General features: G+C 42.2%; 1 protein-coding gene across 1 annotated transcript in view; it reads right to left on the bottom strand.

The window, feature by feature from the left end:
• LOC143033434 (histone H2A-like) overlaps positions 1-12,512 on the bottom strand; it is a 58,180-nt gene that overhangs the window by 44,810 nt on the left and 858 nt on the right. The window lies entirely within an intron of this gene.

A 12,512-nucleotide genomic window follows, 5' to 3' on the forward strand; every position in this document is an offset into this window, starting at 1 on the left:
CTGGTTCCCCTGAGGCTGTCTTTCATGCGTGGGAACAGGAAGAAGTCGCATGGGGCTAGGTCAGGGCTGTATGGCGTGTGTTGTACCACTCTCATTCCCCTGTCTACCATCCAGGTGGTCACCAGTTTTGATTTGTGGCATGGGGCATTGTCCTGGTGGAACCACCACTGACCACTCCCCCCACTGCTGAGGCCTTTTCCTCCTCATCTTCTCAATGAACCTTTCCAGAATAGTAAGGTAATATTCCTTATTGATGGTTTGACCCCGAGGAACCCATTCAACGTGAATGAGCCCCTGGGAGTCAAAGAAAGGAATGACAATGGCCTTCTCTTGCGACCTGCTCATCTTTGCCTTTTTGGGTCTGGGGGAGGTCGCGTGCTTCCACTGAGCACTCTCAGGTTTGCTCTCAGGGTCGTAGGTGAACACCCAACTCTCGCCGCAAGTCAATACCTTATTCAGGAAATCTGAATCAACCTCTATCATTTCAAGAATGCCAGTGCAACATTCCACATGAAACTGCCTCTTGTCGTCGGAGATGATCTTTGGCACGAACTTGGCACAGACTTTGTGGAGCTTCAGATTTTCATTTAATTTGATCAAAGAAGTTATGTTTTAACCTCTGCAAAATGAGCAACCACAGCTACAAATACATACATATACCAAGACATTTTCCCCCTTACAAAGAGGGTAGCCAAAAAGAAAAAGGCATAAAATCATTCCCACCCATTCCATCCCTGAATACACTCCACACCCCTCCACCCTCCCTCCCATCCTAGGACCTCCTGAATGACGGGTCATCCCTGCACCTTGTCCACTGCCCTGGGTCAGAAGCAGTGTTGCAAGACACAGCACATCAACAGCAAGGCTGCTTCATTAAATCGGCGACCCCCCCCTCTCCGTCCCCCCATTGCATAAAATGAGAGGACGGGGAGAAATCCCTTCGGGCTGCGTCAAATTTTGCTCACACATACTACCTCACCCCCGATCCACCCGCCCATTTCACTTCATGCAATCACAACATCATCCATATACAACCATTCTCCATTCACCCCTGTCTTCTGTCCTCTCCCGTCCTTCCTCAACAGACATTCCCCTCTTCCCCAAAGCCCCCTTCACCCCATCCATCCACCTCATCCTAGGACGTCCCCTCATGTTCACTCCCTTCACATCTGCCTTCCACACCTCTTTTACTAGTCTTTCTTCACTCATTCTTTCCATGTGTCCAAACCATCCTAATATTCTTTCATCGACCCTATCTCCCAGAGCTCCTTTTCCACCCCTGTTCTCCTCACCTCCTCATTTCTCACTCTATCTAGCCTAGTAACCCCCATCATACTTCTCAGACACCTCATCTCAAACACATTCAAACTCCTTCTCTCTTCTTCTCTTATGTTCCATGTTTCTGCCCCATACCGTAAAAAATTAGCATAGGGTTGCATTATTTGAACAATTTTCCTTAAAATGTGTGATTTGCATGTAATTTGATCAAAGAAGTCACATTTTTAGCCTCTGCAAAATTACTAACCAGCTACAAATTTACCGACCAAGAACGGTTTTTGCTCAAAAGCACAATTTTATATAAAAAATTAGTATATCGTTGCATTATTAGAACAATTTTCTTTAAAATGTGAGATTTTCACATAATTTGATCAATAAGTTATATTTTCACCCTCTGCAAAATTACCCACCACAGCTAGAAATACCATCCAGCCCTCCATCTATGATCACTTAATGGTATGGATCAAACTACACTATTAAGTTTCTGGGGTATTGGCTGCATGTTATTGTGGCAGAGTAACATGCAGTAGATACTTTAGGGTCTATATGGGGCACCCAGGGCTACGGACCAGAGCCACACATAATTTTGTCTGTGATAGAGTAAAACTCTGTTCATAGAGAAATGATGACACTTTTATACTGCGACTGTCCCTCCATTATGCTGTCCCCCAACTCCTTGTTACTGTCCTGTACCATTTCTCTGAATATTCATTTCCTTTATTCACCTACCCTGTGGTGGGGGAAGAGAATGCTATCACCAAGTCTTTCCACTTGAGTTGTAAAAGGCACGAGAGAGAGAGAGAGAGAGAGAGAGAGAGAGAGAGAGAGAGAGAGAGAGAGAGAGAAAGACATTCCTAAAAAATAAGTAAAGGCATAAGAGGGTCTGGGAGTTTTCCAACCAGTACCCTAAGGTTTGGGTCTTTTAATTTGCGTGGATGTGGTACAGATAAGAGTAAAAGGGAAGAGATAGGCAGTATGTTTGCGAGAAGAAAGATGGATGTACTGGCTTTGAGTGAAACTAAAATGAAAGGGAAGGGCGAGTGCAAGTTTGGGAGTGTAGCTGGGAGGTACTCAGAAGTGAAGAGGGGACAAGGGAGAGAAGGGGTGGCTATACTAGCAAGTGAAAAGATAAGAGTGTAGTGGTTTCATCGAGGTTGATGTGGATGAAGGTGATGCTGGGAAGGGAGTGGATTTTTGCAAGTGCATATGGGCCTGGTAGTGAGAAGAGCGTAGAGGAAAGGGAGGCTTTTTGGGTAGATATAAACGAGTCCATAGAGGGATTAGGGAGATGTGTCAATGTAATTGTATGGGGAGACCTTAACCACTTCAGTACGGGACTTAAATCTCGCGGGCAGCAGCCAATGCCAGCCGTATGACGTGTCGTAATAATACTTGCATCATAAAATATAGTCACCGCTTATATCGATCGTTCTCTCTTTCACCCGCGAATTTTGAAAACCACAGAGAATGGGATTCAGGGCGCATTTGGGAGAATGTAAAAACACAGGGGCGACTACAATAAATATAATCAAGACGCCGATATGGCAGCGTCGCGAATCCACTTGCTCCTCATGACGCCTACGTGTGCGGCACCGTATGGAAGGGGTTAATGCTAGGGTAGGAAACGAACCAATAGACAGAGTGCAACCTTACGAGAATGTTAATTGTGCTTTGGTGCCAAGAGAGTAAAGGAAACTCGAGTAAGTTTGGTGACTATTCTGGTTAGTGAGAGTGTCAACCTAGTCTGGGTAGGTGGGCAGGGCCCTGCCCTAAACACAAAAGTGACCACAGAGTGACCTAAGTCGCACACCACTTGTGACTAGTACAGAAAAGAACTGGGCTGGACACCAAAATGTGGCATCCTTGTATACGCACTTTGCAAATGCTAAAGCAGCAAATGACCCATCCTGACCAAAACATGGCTTGGCAAGGCCTAGGTTGTGCTTTCATGAGGATACAAATCCCTGTAGTACAGGCGTAATATGGACTTTACCTACACAAATGTAATACAAGGCCAAAGGCCAGCTATTTCTACACAACATATACATTCCTTGTCCATCCCATTTCTGAAGCACCGATACTACAAGCCAAAATATCGCATAGAAGCACATGCGGGGGACTGTTCACCACATTTACCATCTTTCCCCCACAAAGCGTGGAATTGTTATGTCCAAGCGGGGTGCAGTGGGGGGATGACGTCAGTGGAAGTGGGAACCTCTCAAGGTGGTGCCGACGTCAAGCAGTGTTGCTCATGGCATCCATCAGGGAAGCAGCTGTGACGTCAAGCTGTGTTGCTTGTGGCATCCATCAGGGAAGCGGACATGAGTGACATCAAGCGAAGAGGGAGTCATGATGTCGAGCTGTGTTGCTCATGGCATCCACCGGGAAGCAGCTGCGAGTGATGTCAAGTGAAGAGGTAGTCGTGACATCGAGCTGTGTTGCTCGTGGCATCCACCGGGGAAGCGGCTGTGAGTGACGTCAAGCAAAGAGGCAGTTGTGACGTCAAGCAAAGAGGCAGTTGTGACATCAAGCTGTGTTGCTTGTGGCATCCATCAGGGAAGCGGCTGTGAGTGACATCAAGCTGTGTTGCTTGTGGCATCCATCAGGGAAGCGGCTGTGAGTGACATCAAGCAAAGAGGTGGTTGCGACATCGAGCTGTGTTGCTCGCGGCATCCATCCGGGAAGAGCCGTGAGTGACATCAAACAAAGAGGCAGTCGTGACGTTGAGGAGGTTGTAGCTGCGAAGGCTATGGTGATGACCACAGTTGTTGGCAGTGAGGTGGCTGCAACTGTGGTGGGGTTGAAGACCGTCCATGGAGTCGCCCTAGTTGTCGATGAACCAGATCAGAAGGCTGGGTCATTTGCTAAGCGTACGCAAAGTGAGTATATAAGGATGCCAGGTTTTGGTGTCCAGCCCAGTTCTTTTTTGTACTCATCACAAGCGGTGCGCAACTCAGGTCACCAATGTAACATATATAGTATTATTTGACCTATTTTCTTTAAAATGTGTGATTTCCATGTAATTTGATCAAAGAGAAGTTACGTTTTCATCCTCTGCAGAATTACCGACCACAGCTATGAATGCCGTCCAACTCACTAATAGCCGACCAAACCCGAACAAGGACGGTTTTTACATTATTAGACCTATTTTCTTTAAAATATGTAATTTGATCAAAGAAGGTACGTCTTTACCCCTGCAAAATTACGGACCACAGCCACGATTCGTCCAACCCGCCATCTATGATCACTGGTGGTATGGATCAAACTTAACTATTTAGTTTCTTACTATTGTGTTATTAGTGTAATAGATTGCATATAGTTGAATTATTTTCTTTAAAATGTGTGATTTTCATGTAATTTGATAAAAAAAGAAGTTATGTTTTAGCCTCTGCAAAATAACAAATTAGCATATGGTTGCATTATTTGAACTATTTTCTTTAAAATGTGTGATTTTCATGTAATTTGACCTAAGAAGTTACATTTTATCCTCTGCAAAATTACCAACCAGAGCTACGAATACAGTCAAATTACATGAAAATCACACATTTTAAAGAAAATAGTTTAAATAATTCTTCTATATGCAATCTATTACACTAATAACACAATAATAAGAAACTTAATAGTGTCGTTTGATCCATACCACCAGTGATTATAGAGGGGCTGGACGAATCGTAGCTGTGGTCGGTAATTACAGAGGATAAAAACCTAACTTATCTTTGATCAAATTACATGAAAATCACACATTTTAAAGAAAATAGTTCAAATAATTTAACTATATACAGTCTATTACACTAATAACATAATTGTAATAAATTTAACCCCTTCAATACGATGACACCTAAGTAGGTGTAATGAGGAGCAAGTGGGTACGCGTGGATGCCAATGTCGGTGTCTTGATTATATATATTGTAGTTGTATCTGCATGACCCCCCCATTCTCTGTAAACTGGTTTCATCATATTTTCTATGGTTATCAAAATTCACGGGTGAAAGAACGAGCAATACAGCGGTAACTTTATTTTTCATAATGCTAGTATTATGTCGTAACATCACAAGTCTGGCAGCTAATGCTGCCCGCGAGATTTTGGCCCGTATTGAAGGGGTTAATAGAGTGAAGATCGATCCATACCACCAGTGGATGGTATTCATAGCTATGGTCAGTAATTTTGCAGAAAAAAACGAAACTTCTTAGGTCAAATTACATGGAAATTACACATTTTAAAGAAAATAGGTCAAATAATGCAACAATATGGTAAATTCTTATATCAAATTGTGCATTTGAGAAAACACCGTCATTGTTTGGGTTTGGTCGGCAATTAGCGAGACCCAGTTATACCACACATTAGGACAAATCAACTCGCATCCAAAGGATGACAGATTACATACTACTTCACTCTTATCCACTTCCATACGGTGACGCCTACGTAGGCGGCATGAGGAGCAAGTGGGTACTCGATGATGCCGACGTCGGCATCTTGATATTTATTGTAGTCGTACCTACGTAATTTCCATTCTCTCTAAACTGGCTTCATCAATTTTATATGGTTATCAAAATACACGGGTGAACGAGAATGAACGATTGAGCACCGACTTTATTTTTTATGCGATTATTATGACGCAACATCGCACGTCGGGCAGCTACTGCTGCCAGATGTGTGATGTGCCCCGGAGTGAAGAGGTTAATTTTTACTGGGAAGGAAATAAGTCAACTCACACCCTGATGACAGTGCAAACGTAAGTTACACCAAACATTGGGGAGGACAAATCAACTCACCCAGAAGATGACAGACAACATACTACTTCACTAATAACACTGGGGAAGAAATAAAAAAAACTCGCCCAGATGATGCATCTAGAGGATGAAGTCCAGGTCTCCATGAATCAAATTGACTATTATCCCATCTGGAGTCTGGTACGCTACACTAGTGCCACCCTTATAACTGAGCTTGAACTCCATTCCACTTTCTGAATCTACTACTGATTCAACCACACCACAGTACCACCTGTCCTTCCAACCATCATTCCACTTATGCACGAACTGTCTTCCTAACATCTGCTTTGGATCCCGAAGGAATTCCAAAACTTCATTTTCCACACTGACATCTGATTGAACAATACTCATGAGAATGTCCGCCAGCTGAGAATAGGTCAGCTTTGTCAGCGCCAGATTCCCGATGTCGATGTGCAGAACTTTTCTGGTAGATGTTGATCTGCACTCTTAGGGACTGGGAACAAGCCGTTTTAGATTTGATGCGTTTGACTGAATTCACCTAGTCTGGGGTCGTGGCCAATCCTCCATTATGGAATGCTACCTCGAGCCACTTCTCATACTTTGTCCTGGACCGGTCCTCCTTCAGTTGAATGTCCTGCTGCTGTTCCGACATCTTACTGCGGATCTGCTGCTGGTAATGGATGGCGTTTTCTCTCTCCTTGTTTTGCAGCTGTCTGCCAGACTTCTTCGCTCAGTCAATGACATTGCACATGGAACCTTCATCCTTCCTCTCCAGCCACTCTGCCGTGCAGTTATTTCGAAACATCACCTTTGCTTCAATGTACGGCTTTGCGGCTGGGAGCCCTCACCATCTCATGGTCAGACATGGCAAACGCCCTTTCCCCACTGATGTTGGTAGAGGAGCAAGATGACACCTCCTTGACTAGGGCATCACTTGGACACCAGAACTTACTACGGGGAGGGTGGTCACTCAGTTGTTGACGCATAACATCAACAGTCGCACTACACATCTGGCAAAGAAGCTTTCGCGTGGATTCATCAGTTTGGTGATTGGCGATGAGTGAAGAGTCTGGTCTCTTAACCACTTCACTCCGGGCCGAAATCTCGCAGGCAGCATTAGCTGCCAGACGTACGATGTTGCGTCATAATACTCGCATCATAAAAAATAGTCACCGCTTATATCGATTGTTCTCTCTTTCACCAGTGAATTTTGATAACCATAGAAAATGTGATGAAGCCAGTTTAGAGAGTATGTCAGTTACGCAGGGACAACTACAATAAATATAATCAAGATGCCGATATGGCAGCCTCGCGTATCCACTTGCTCCTCATGCCGCCTATGTAGGCGGCACAGTATGGAAGAGGTTAACACTTTGATCCCTGGAAACGCACTCGCTGTACTGGTCTGAAACAGCAGTGATGAGTCAATGCTCCACTGTGTAATCTTCTCGAATGCGGTGTGTAGAGGCTTAGAGGTCTCCAGTATGGTCGATTGAACGGATACCATCCTCTGCCAAGGAGCGGTTATGAATTTGCCGATAAGGCCAAGGGCTCAGAGGGTCATCTTCACCGTCAGTATCTTCAACACTGCTGTTTGCACTTTGTTGGATGGACTCTGCACCGTTTCAAAGAAACCAATAATGTGTGGTTAGTAATGAAAGTTTACCTGCAAGCAACTGATACACATGAAATCAATTGCCTACAAACCTAGGATACAGAGGTCCATCAACTCCTACAACCTGCTTGAAGCATGCCTCCAGTTTCAGTCGACATGAGTACTTCGTGCTGTTGAAGATCTTACTTGCAGTCCGCAACAGGGCCATGGTCAATGAATCTTCTCTGTGGGTGAAGGGTAAGTCCTTGTTGGCGGGCTTTTGTTGTTCAATAGGTGGATGACTGACTTCAAAGAAGTGTACTGCCTTGTCCAGGTCCTTTGTGATGGTGTCCAATGGGTGCAGATTGCACTTAAAGTTGATAAAGGTCTTTTTGTAATGGAGGGCAAGTTTCTCCTCAATGGACTTATTTAGTGCGACCCGATCACTCATAGTATTGCTGATATTGTTGGCAGTTTCTATGTGTTGGAGTGTCGTTGTGATGGTATCAATGTAATCATCGGCTCGTCCTCCAGCCTGCTCATTCAGCCCTAGCAGCAAGGCTCCGTGCTCTCTTGTTTCCATTTCCACTTCCACAAGGTGGCAAGTGGTTTGGTGGAGTCATCGTACTTTAGAGTGTTGCTTTCCGTGGATGACAAATACTCCAGCACCTGTTGCCGAGCGATGCACTTCATCTCCTTAGTGAATAGGTTTTGACTGCTGTAAGACGGCAGTGGACCGGGTAGGATGTCACCAATCAGGGCATGGTAAACTGCACGCAATGCTTTGGACACTTTTTTGGGAAACTCCATAATTCTGCAGAACTTAAGATGCGCGTCTGATCTTTGCAGAGTAAGCACACCCTTGCTTGATGACATTCCTCAGATTACCTTGAATTTCAGTGGCCTTTTCTTTCTTTGAGCAATTCCTCCTCTCTACATTTCAGCAGTGTTCTCTTCTCGTTTGCCATCAGTTTTTTTTTCCATTGCCGACACAAGTTTTCCATTCTTGAGGACTGTGTTCTTCTTCCTTGTCAGACAATTTCTCGTCTTCATTTTACTTCGTTTCCCTTAGACACCTTGGCTTGTCCTGGGTTTGCTGAAGTTTGACAGCCCTCTTTTCTGCATCTTGTATGAGTTTCTTCATCACAGCATACTTTCCCTTCCACGATGCTGCTGATAAATCTTTTCCTTTCAAGGCCTGTCTTGCTTGACTAGGGTGTTGTTGCCTTAGAGCTATTACCTCTTGCCTGCATTCATTCAGCTTATGAGACAGGTCAATGTTCTCATACTCTAGCTTCAGTTTAAGGTTGCTTAGTTCCCTACACTCTACAGCTAATTTCCCTAATGTTTCCTTTTCTGCTACACTATTGAAATCTGCAATTATTTGAGGAATCTGATCTGCACCAGAGCTACTTGCACTATGCACAGCCTCAGTTGTAGCCAGGGCTGCAGATGCAGATTTCTGGGGCGGGCAATACAATTCTGATAAGTTTGTCAGGACCTCACCACTCTTTCTTTTACTATGCTCACACACCCAGTTGCATGATCACCTGAGGTTAACCTCAGTTATTTCACTCAGACTTGGCATTTGATGGCTGAGTGCATAGTAAACAGCTTTCCAAGGAAGTCTGTGTTTCTTTATGAACTTAAACATCTCATGGACAGTACCATTGTTCACATGGCTGATGTTTAGCAGATTGCAATCTTTCAGGAAGTTTGCATCCTTTATGCCAAACTTCTCACTATACGGCCCAAGGAATGACATATCAGCAAGTACTGTTATTCACACAATGTTCAATAGCAAGATATAACTGGATTATACTACCTTACAGTAGGTTAGATTACCAGTATAGCATGCTTCAACAGACATCTGCATCAGCGGTTGAAATGTCGCAATACGTTTGACATCCGATAATCTGATCCATGAGACTAGTAGTTTGTTATTTTGGGTCTGTTGCCTGTTTATTGGATTTTTTTTAGCTCATTATTCACATTGGGAAAAAAAAAATCGATTTACTGCTGAATGCAGGCCGCCATGTTCATCTTAAGTTTTTATGTATAGACATGTAACTGATGTGATTGGTTGAAATTTACTACGATCGATGTAAATACACTCGCGTGACATTTTTATGAATTAAATTTCCTGTGATATGTAAATTTGGCCATTAGAATGGTGTGTGCATAAAATGACACGCTATTGGCGGGAGTCATAGACGGTGGCGCCTAACAGTATTTGACCTAACTAGTACATAGAAACATGAAAAAAACATGGCAGCCTGCATTCAGCAGCAATTTTTTTTTCATGTTTCAATGAGAAAAATGAGCAAGAAAACTCCAATAAATGGGCAACAGGCCCAAATAAATGGAAACTACTAGCCTCAGATTATTCTGATACCAAAACCAGGGCAGGGTATCATGGGAGAGCTGAGAAATTGTAAGTTAAATATTTTTTTTTTATCAGGTCGGGTAATGACGTCAAACGTATTGTGGCATCTCAGCCGTCTATGTAGATGTGTCCGTCGTATCATCTTTGCATGCTTTATCATGATCTATACTGGTACTCTAACCTATGTAAGGTGTAGGTACGCGCGAATCCACGCGCGGCGCCACTGTCGACCATGTACTGTTTACATCGCCATTTTTGCGGCCCACTAGCTTTTGTTTAGCTTGGTTTGAATGCTTGCTGCGTTCAGCGCATGCGCAAGATATTCAAATTACCTTGTTGTTTTGCAAATGTATGCCCAATTCTTAAAATAGAAAAAAAAAAATTCAGCGATTTAAACGGAAATTTGGTTATCAAACTTGGCAACATAGTTTTCCAAGTAAAAATATTAAGGTAAGGCATCACTAAATATTATTTTAATTTACATAAACATGTTTATCAACTTATTTTCTCCCGGAAATGAGAAGCTTAAGATCGTTGATCACTTGATGTTTGAGCTTAGGGTCATCACATGTAGGCATATGGTCACGCGCGGCGCCGATATCGCCATCTTTTGCGCCCCGTTGGATTTTGATTTTTGTTTGGCTTAGTTTGAATGCTTGGAGCGTTCAGCACATCCGCAGGGTATTAAAATTATCTTGTTGTTAAACAAGTTTATGCCCAGTTCTTCAAAACTTTACTAATTCTTGCCGGTTTCAACGCAATTTTTTATATTAGCCTTGGCAAATTAGTTTTCCGAGTAAAAGTGTAAAGGCAAGAAACTAAATCATATAATATTGAATGTAATAATGTTGTTTATTAGCCTCTATTCTACCGGATATGAGCAACTTTGAAATCGTTGGTAATAGCGCAGTTGTGCAATCTAAGTTTCTTGAAGCTTAGATGCCTATTCGACATATTGTTGCCATGGCAACGTGATAGGTGTCAGTAAGAACGGTGTAAGAGGAAAGTCCTGCATTGTTTTTGACATGCTCAGGATATTTTTGGACCCATAAAACCTGTGCATACCCAGTTGCATGTCAGTTGGGCCAGCGGTTTGGATTTTATTGATTATTTCTAAATCGACAACAGTTGCCATGGCAACGTGATAGATATTTGTAAGAACGGTGTCAGAAGAAGGTCCTGCAATGTTATTGACATGCTCAGGTGTTTTATTGACCCTTAAAACCTAGTAATGCCAAGTTGCATGTCAGTTGGGCCAGGGGTTTGGATTTCATTTATGATAATCTGAAAATTGACTCCATGGTTGCCATGAAAAGGCAAATATAGTATGATGGAGATGTCTTGCATTGTTTTTGACATGCTCATGTGATTTGTTGATCCTTAAAACCCAAGTATTCCGAATTCTAATAAAATTGGACCAGTGGTTTAGAGTTAACGTGTATTTATTTACCGAAATCTTTACAAATGACCACCCTTAATTCTAACATTTTGCTATGGTGAAGTCCAGCCAAAAATGCGGGCTAGAAAAATAATTAAAAAAATCGTATCTCACTTATTTTTTGAGCTATTTAAAAAATTTAAAAAGCATTTTGTTTCTAATAAAATTGCCTTTCATATGGAACAATGATTTAAGAGTTTAAAAAAAAATGAAAATTTTGTGCCCGTACCTATAAGGTAGTATAATCTAGTTATATCTTCTCTTGCTATTAAACAGAGTATGAATAACTACTTGTTGATACGTCAATCCTTGGGCCAGCATATTGGCTAATATTAAGAAGTTATTTCGTAGTTCTCACAACTTTCTGATGCTTGAAAAACGAAGTCTAGGGCACTTCCAACCTCTCAGGTCTATTTGGCAGTACGTTTCCAAGTGTTGTTACAAACAATGTTATGTATATGGACTTGGCTACACGCTTTTTGGCCCAATTTCCTGTGACAAAATAGACCAGATTTGGTACCCTTCAAAATGCAATATCTCAGGAACTATGACAGCTAGATGAATAATTCAAATTGCATTGTACTCACAGCGACTTTCCATCTCATGAGAACTACTTCAGCTCAAATATCAGTAATTCCATTTTTATGTTGACCTAGCTAACATTAAAAAGTTCAAATAATTCAACTATATGCAATATATTACATTAATAACATAATAGTAAGAAACTTGATAAAGTGTAGTTTGATCCATACCACCAGTGATCATAGATGGCGGGCTGGATAGTATTCTTAGCTGTGGTCAGTAATTTTGCAAAGTATAAAAATGTAACTTCTCTTTGTTCAAATTACATGAAAATCACACAAGAGAAAATGGTCAAATAATGCAACCATATGCTATTTTTTTTTTTTTTTTTTTACAAAATTGGTCAGGTTTGGTCGGTAACTAGACAAAAAAAAATCATACAATTTGTAACAATACATAATTATTGCCAAATGCAGCAACCATATTTACTCTCGATTTATATACCTAATACCATATAGGGTCAACTCAGCACATTGCCACCTTGGCCCATCTACTCAACCAAG

The sequence above is a fragment of the Oratosquilla oratoria genome, chromosome 15 (assembly GCF_046742065.1).
Source record: "Oratosquilla oratoria isolate Oo_2021 chromosome 15, ASM4674206v1, whole genome shotgun sequence".
Classification (NCBI taxonomy): domain Eukaryota; kingdom Metazoa; phylum Arthropoda; class Malacostraca; order Stomatopoda; family Squillidae; genus Oratosquilla; species Oratosquilla oratoria.